Consider the following 7,648-nt stretch of genomic DNA (forward strand, 5'->3'; position numbering starts at 1 on the left):
TAGCTACAAGGAGACGCTATTTCAATTATAACCTTTTTTTGAAAAATGTCTACTACCAAAAGGATTTTCTCCAAACTTACATTATAATCTTTTCAACAGCAAGTGAAAAGTTTGGACATGATTTAATGATTTATGATCTGTCAGTGGTCCTAATGTTGCTTTATAGATATGTTGTATTACTTTTTTAGCTTCAAGTGATAATTTATATTATTGCATGGTTATATTGTTTTTTTCCTTATTTCTCTATCTTAAGTATTTAATTCATATTTTTATATCACTAAAAAAGAATAGGTCTTTAGCCAGTTTTATTGAATTGTTATTAGATAGGATGTGGTTGGTGTACGATTAAGCATGTCATGTAAATCTAAGAAAAGGATCAAGTAAACTTTAATTAACCCTGATTAAATGGATTTTGTACATCCAACCACTATATGAGTTTGCATAATAAACTTGTGACTATAAGATTGTAAGACTTCTACATAACAAAAAAAAATTGGTCTGGAACATGTAGATTAAATTTGGTTCATTTCCATAAATTAACTTCTTTATATTTTTTGAAACAAAAATGTATACTTGTATATTGGATAGAATGTTTCCTCAAATATGCATTTTATTATTATTATTATATTATTTACTAGATTTGTACGCCGCTCCTTCCTCTGAAATGAATTTCTTTTAATGCATTTGTTTTCTAAAGTAATTAATTACTACAAATATATGCTCTTTGCACTGATATCCACGTCTTTATGTACTTGCACATAAATCTGTGTAAAGAACTTCACTGGTGACAAGGATTTTTATTAAATATCATTTAATATATAAAGTAGGTACTCTTGGTGTACACATTTTCTCAGATCAGAAGAGAAAAATATGCAGCTAAAATGAAATAGATTTAAGCATCTCTAATTTCAATATATTGCCAGCAGATGTCCTACTCGTCTTTCTTTTAATTCCTAGTATTTTAATAAGACATGACACAATGTAGAACTGACTTTTATTGATTTATGGAATCAATGAAATATGGAAATTCATTCTGTTAATTCCACCAGAACAGCTAATAGAGGAGTTCTTGTTTAGAATTGATATAAACTGATGGTGCATTTATATTGAAATACTTTCTGGCTGCTTCACATCTGTCTAGAACCCATACCACATCTTGGACATCAACACCCTTGAAAATGTCCAAAGATACTTCACCAGAAGAGCCCTTCACTCCTCCACTCAAAACAGAATACCCTACGAAAATAGACTAACAATCCTGGGTCTAGAAAGCTTAGAACTACGATGCCTAAAACACAATTTAAGTATTGCCCACAAGATCATATGCTGCAACATCCTGCCTGTGAATGACTACTTCAGCTTCAACCGCAACAACACAAGAGCATGCAACAGATTCAAACTTAATATTAACTGCTCCAAACTTGATTGTAAAAAATATGACTTTAGCAATCGAGTTGTCGAAGCGTGGAACTCATTAACAGACTCAATAGTGTCAACCCCTAACCCCCAACATTTCTCCCTTAGACTATCCACGATTGACCTCTCCAGGTTCCTAAGAGGTCAGTAAGGGGCGTACGTAAGTGCACTAGTGTGCCTTTCATCCCCTGTCCAATTGTCTCTCCTTTATCTCATATATCATATATATTTTCTTCCTTTCATATATCTTCTCCTCCATTTTTATATCTTTTCTTCTATCATTTTCTTTATATATATTGCTACATGTCTATTCTCTTCAATATGTATTGTTTATTGGACAAAATAAATAAATAAAAATAAAAGTGGTATTCTGATCCTTAGGAAAAAGGACCTATTGGAATTCTTAGTTTTAAGAAGAAAAAGACAATTAAGAATACATGTGATAGGAATTAAAAAATTCCCCTACATATAGTGGGGTAAAATTTACAATCATTTATTCCAGAACTTGTTGCATAAACAAGGTAATATCTGGAGGCTTATTCATGAGGCGCTGAAGATCTCAAGGATATTTTGCTTCAGAGGCAGTAGAAGCCCCTCTTCAAAGTGATTTTGTGAAGCAAAATTGCCTACTTTCTCATGAACATAAAAATGGTTTCACTTGGGAGACAGATTGGCTCTGCCTTGACTTTTGATAAACCATAATTTGAGGAGAAGAAATTATATTTTATTGTGGAAAGATTTTATATGTAAATAGTTCCTTGATCAGCTGGCAGACTGAACTGCTTAGAAACTGTTTCCGAATGCTATGTGAAAGAAAGAAGTAAAATTCTCTGATCGAACACCTAAAAAGTGAGGAAACTTTCATTTCCCAAATGTTGTATGTGTATGTTTTTGTGAATGTTTTTTCTTTTGTATGTTATATTTGAAAAAAACACATTTTTTTTTTAAAAAAAAACCTGTTTCCGAAGATAAGGCAATGGCCACTACCTTTGGTGAGTTAAAAGAATTTAAACAAATTAAAGAAGACAGGTTCATAATAGCTCAAAGGAAATATAATGGAGACAGACAGTGTGTTTCTAATATGAAGCAAAAGAAAAAAACCCCAACTGTCTTTTTACAAGTTTCTCAAAAGCAGCTAACTGGTCATTGTGAAAATAAGAAACTAGACCAGATGGAATGCAAATCTCATCTAGCATGGGTGTTGGTGTGTTTAACACTGCAAACTCTTAATATATCTTAAAATATTATTTGTAATTATATAATTATGTATATTTCAACCAACTAGCACATATCATAGCTTTTAAGTGCTAAATTCTTCTTTTGCTCTGTTTAGAAAATAATTACTGTATTTTGTTAAATTGTAATGCAACTTATTCAAATGTATTCACCACTTTAGTTTAATAAATTAAAACTGGGTGACATGGCAGAAAATGTTTAGAAGCTTACACAATGTGGAAAAATGAAGATATTACACCTATCCATTCTTACTTGATGTTAGTTGGAAAGGTCTCTACCCTGAGGCAGAGACAGATGCTTGCTTTTCCCGCTTGCAGATAATGATGAAGCAACATCAGTATCTGATACTTGGCATTTTTCCCAACTGAGAATTCCCAAACATCTGGACAGACGGCTGATATAAATAATAGCAGAATTATATTTGAAATAAGAATAATAATCTCTATTTTTTTATAGAAAGGTCTACAATCTATTCAAGTTAGTAATGATCTGAGAACAAAACAGTTTTGGTTTTCTTTTGCGGATAACATCTGACCAATTCAGCTTTAGTAATCGGGTTGTCGCAGTGTGGAACTCATTACTGGACTCTGTAGTATCATCCCCTAACCCCCAACCTTTTACCCTTAGACTATCCACGGTTGACCTCTCCAGATTCCTAAAAATTCTTAAGGGGCGTACATAAGCGCACTAGAGTGCCTTCCGTCTCCTGTCCTATAGTCTCTCCTATATCTCGTATTTCTTCTCTACTTTATCCTCTATAACCTTCATTGTGTATTATTGTGTATTGGACAAAATAAATAAATAAATAAATAAATAAAATTCTCTGAAATTCAAACACTGTAAACAAAATGAATTATATATTGAAACTCATAATTACAGACACAGCATTTGAAGATTCACAGAATCCAATGTGTTACCCAATGTTCAATGATGTTTCTTACCTTAATTACTCATTCTCACTCTGTCTTTCTGTGAGTGTGTGTGTTTAATCAGTGTTCACTACTTAAGACCTTGTCAACCTCCTGGAACAGTCCTTACATTTTTATTTCCCATTGCTTCTTCCTAGGCGGAGAGAGAGAATGATTGGGCAAAGGTCACCCAGCTGGCTTTGTGTCTAAAGCAAGACTAGAATTTACAGTCTCCTGGTTTCTAGCCTAAACTCCTGGTTTCTAGCCTAACATCTTAACCACTATACCAAACTGGAGCTCAAATTCCCATTCATCCAGGCATGGAACGCCAAGTCCTTCTCTCCCAAAATTCAAGTAGACAACCAAAATAGATGTTCCACATACCTCAATAGAAGGATCAATTATGACATTCTTGGTGCTCCTTGACCTTAGTTGTTAGCTTGCAGATTTTTCATTATCTAACCAGGTAACATTATCAGTGCTAGTGTGATTTACTCTGTTTATATATAGTAGCTTGTATTCCAGTTGGGGTGTGGCTTGCTCTTCGATAGTTCCTTGATTAATGTTTTCTGTCTCCTTGTTTGTCTGGTGTTAATTTAGGTACAGTCTGATGGAAAGCATATGTTCTGATCTTTTTGTTTCCTTACATTTGTATAAAATAATATTTATTGCACTAATTTTAATGTATCAATATTGCATCAATATTTATTGTAATGTATTTATTGTCATATTTTATTGTAATGTATTGTAATAATATTTTTATTACATTAGTTTTAGATTAGAATTGACTCATGGCTGAAGAGATAACAGCAGATAGGGTGTAAAACAAAACAATCTCTGACAAAAGCCTACCTAAATTGTTTTATTTAAAAAAAGTGCATAATCCAAATTCAGTCCAAAGGTAAGGTGAGATAGTCCATAGATCAAAATTTCATAGCAGAAGCCTTCCCCAAATGTAGATACAGCTTTTAACAAAATAACAGTTAGAAGAGACCTAGTCCAACCCCCTGCTCAAGCAGGAAATGGTATACCGTTTTAGACAAATAGTTGTCTAATCTTTTCTTAAATACCTCCACTGTTGGAGCACCCACAATTTCTGGAAGCAAGTCGTTCAACTAATTGTTCTAACTGCCTGGATATCTAAAACTTTCTTTGAATGTTACCATTTCATTTTGCTACAATAAAAATCATTTTTGTTTATGGAAGATATTGTAGTAAATTTTAAAACCTTTCCATGAATCAGTTATTCATTGCAATATTATATAATACTTTGTTTTACAAGAAATAGCTTTTAATGTTTTGATTTATTTGTGCAATTTTGGCTGTCAGGTGCATACTTTTATTTATCAGACACATAGGGAAAGAAAAATATTGTGTAGGCCAGCAAGAAAGAATGATCAATATACTGAGCAAAATAAAAACAACTGTTTCTGTTTCTTAAAACTTATAAATATGAAACCAGATATTTTTGTGATATCACTTCCAATTATTTTGGTATTGTGTAACTGCAGAAAAATGGACTTCTCAGTGATATCATGAGATTATACAAAATCAATCAGGTTTGTCAATCAAAATCAATCAGAATTCCGGTTCCGGTGAGGCAGCAGGAAGGGAGAGAAGATTGCTGCTCCGCCAGACTACAGTGAAACATCTCAATATAGGGAATTTAGCTGAATATAGCAGCTTGGGGTTTTTTGGCAGCTCTAGGAAGGTGAGAAGTCGCTGTGCCTGATGATCCTGTCTATCTGCCTCTTTGTGGCATTTTCCCATCGTTTTTGATGAGTAACGTCGGAGGTGCCGTGAGTCGACCAGCCGATCAGCTGAGGTTCGGAAAATGGCGGCCACAACTACAATCTGAGGCGCCAGAGCCACCTGCCGCCAGGGCCAGGAAACAAGGAAAGACCAAGATGTTACTTGGGATTTTGTTTGCTAGGCGAGCATTTGATTAAAGGCTGGTAATTCCTGCTTTGGAATGTCTTGTATCATCTGCACCATCTGTAGTTCTGTAGCACCTTTTGGGCCTGATCCTCCCACAGATTCCCCTGGAGTCTTGGGATCTAGTGCCAGGGGGTCCCACTCGGTACTGTCTTCCCTGGGTGCCATTTCTGCAGCAGCTATGGCCTCTCACAAATTCTCTGTAATTCCCTGTAACGTAGCTCTTCTGTCTGCCCTGTGGCCCTTGAGGCTGAACGTCACCTGGAATTACTAGAGGTAGCCTTGGGAGCCGCCTGATGGTGGGGGAAAGCGCGGTGAAGTTACTCAAGCAGCGCCAGTAGTTTTGCTTTTAAAAGTTGCCCTTAGCCAATTGTGGGGATAAGGGGTTCCAGTAAACCTAAGCTTGTCTGATAGTGTCCTGAAGATTGTTTCCAATGAACGATCCCTGTTCCGATGTCCTGGTCTGTCATGTGTCGAAGCGAATTCCCAGGTCCCGTAAGCACTGAGGGCTGTGTTTACTGCTATTGTGGCGTGTGGTATGTAAAGGGCTGTTGTGGCGAGTGGTATGAGACTAATTTAGGACTAATTTAGAAGTCAAGGAGGGAGTAATATAGAAATAATTTGAGGCAAGGAAGAGTTAAACTAATTTAGAATCAATTAGGAGGCTAAAAAGAGGTTGAACGGAAACTTAGAAACCTGAATCAGAGATTAAAGAAGGCCAAATTGTTAAAATAGCAGGAAGGAGACCAGCTACATCTTTCCTCTTGGAGGATTGAATCAGATCAGGGGCCTCAAGGGGGATCCAAGCAAGTATTCAAATTGACTGACTCGATCTTCAAGATGATTGGTCAAGGAACTCCCATTGTGAAGGTTGGTTCCACCTCAGGATGGAGAATGACAATTGGTCTGTCTCAAAACCTGTGTTCCGCTAAAGTGAAGATAGAGGCTATAAAGACTGTATGGAGAAAAAATATTTCAGCTTAACCCCATCAAGACTGAGTAGCTATAGATTTTGGGCCCCATGGTTCCTGAAATTGGATAGATATGAATCATGGAAGGATTACTCCCAGATTCAATGCACAATCAGGGGTTTTGATTCAATGCACAATCAGGAATAGCTAATTCTGCTTAGTGCAGGGGATAGCTATGGCCACAGGTGTCTTTGTACAACTTTATATTGTGTGTCAACTGCAGCCTGCATTCCTGAGTTGGGAGGACTTCTGCTGAAGGTCACAAATACTCTAGTCACCTCCTGTTTGGATTATTGCAAAATGATATGTATAGGAATGCTGTTCGAGGTTAGATACCATCCTTATAATTCAAATAACTGATCCTTAATTTCATGTGTTTAGAAAATTCAGCTTAATTATCAGGTCTACCTATAGAAATAGTGCATATTCTGCTTAAATATATAGTTTGGTTTTTTTTAAAATAAAGCATGTTCTATATATAATATTAAGAATAAAGTGTATTTATTATACTCTTTCAGAAAATTAACATATAATTTTTCACCAACATAAAGGAGAAAAAATAATATATTGGAAAAAATCTATGGGGAAAATCCGTACTTCAAAAACCTTCCTTGTGCACATTAATACAACATTTATGCATATATTCTGTGTGTATGTGCACACACTCTGTGTATGTGCATCAATGTGTGTGTGGAACTATAATATCAGGCCAAAGCCATTTTATTTGGGATCATTGGCCTGCCACACTTTATACTATTCCATTATACATTTTCTAATGTGGGAAAATGGGAGGGGGGATTGTATGAGGTTGTTAGTATGTAGCCATAACACATTCTTTCTAGAAAGCAAATGTCATCCTTTCTCTCTGCACGTACACAGATGGGTGGACTCTGCCAGCATGGCAAATAATGTACCAACATGGCTCTAATAAATTGGAACTTTGAGGAATACTTTGACTCGGACTCAGTTTTAATTTTGGATGTTATTTGGAAACTTCACACGCACACGCACACACACTATACATACATACACATGCTAAATACTAACACATTTTATTCATGACATTTATATATTTGTGTGTATATATATATGTATATATGGTATGTATATATATTATGCATACACGCGCACACACAAAATCATGTACATACATACTGCTATCTGAAATGACTCAAGCCAATG

This window comes from Erythrolamprus reginae, unplaced genomic scaffold (genome assembly GCF_031021105.1).
Source record: "Erythrolamprus reginae isolate rEryReg1 unplaced genomic scaffold, rEryReg1.hap1 H_24, whole genome shotgun sequence".
In the NCBI taxonomy this organism is placed as follows: domain Eukaryota; kingdom Metazoa; phylum Chordata; class Lepidosauria; order Squamata; family Dipsadidae; genus Erythrolamprus; species Erythrolamprus reginae.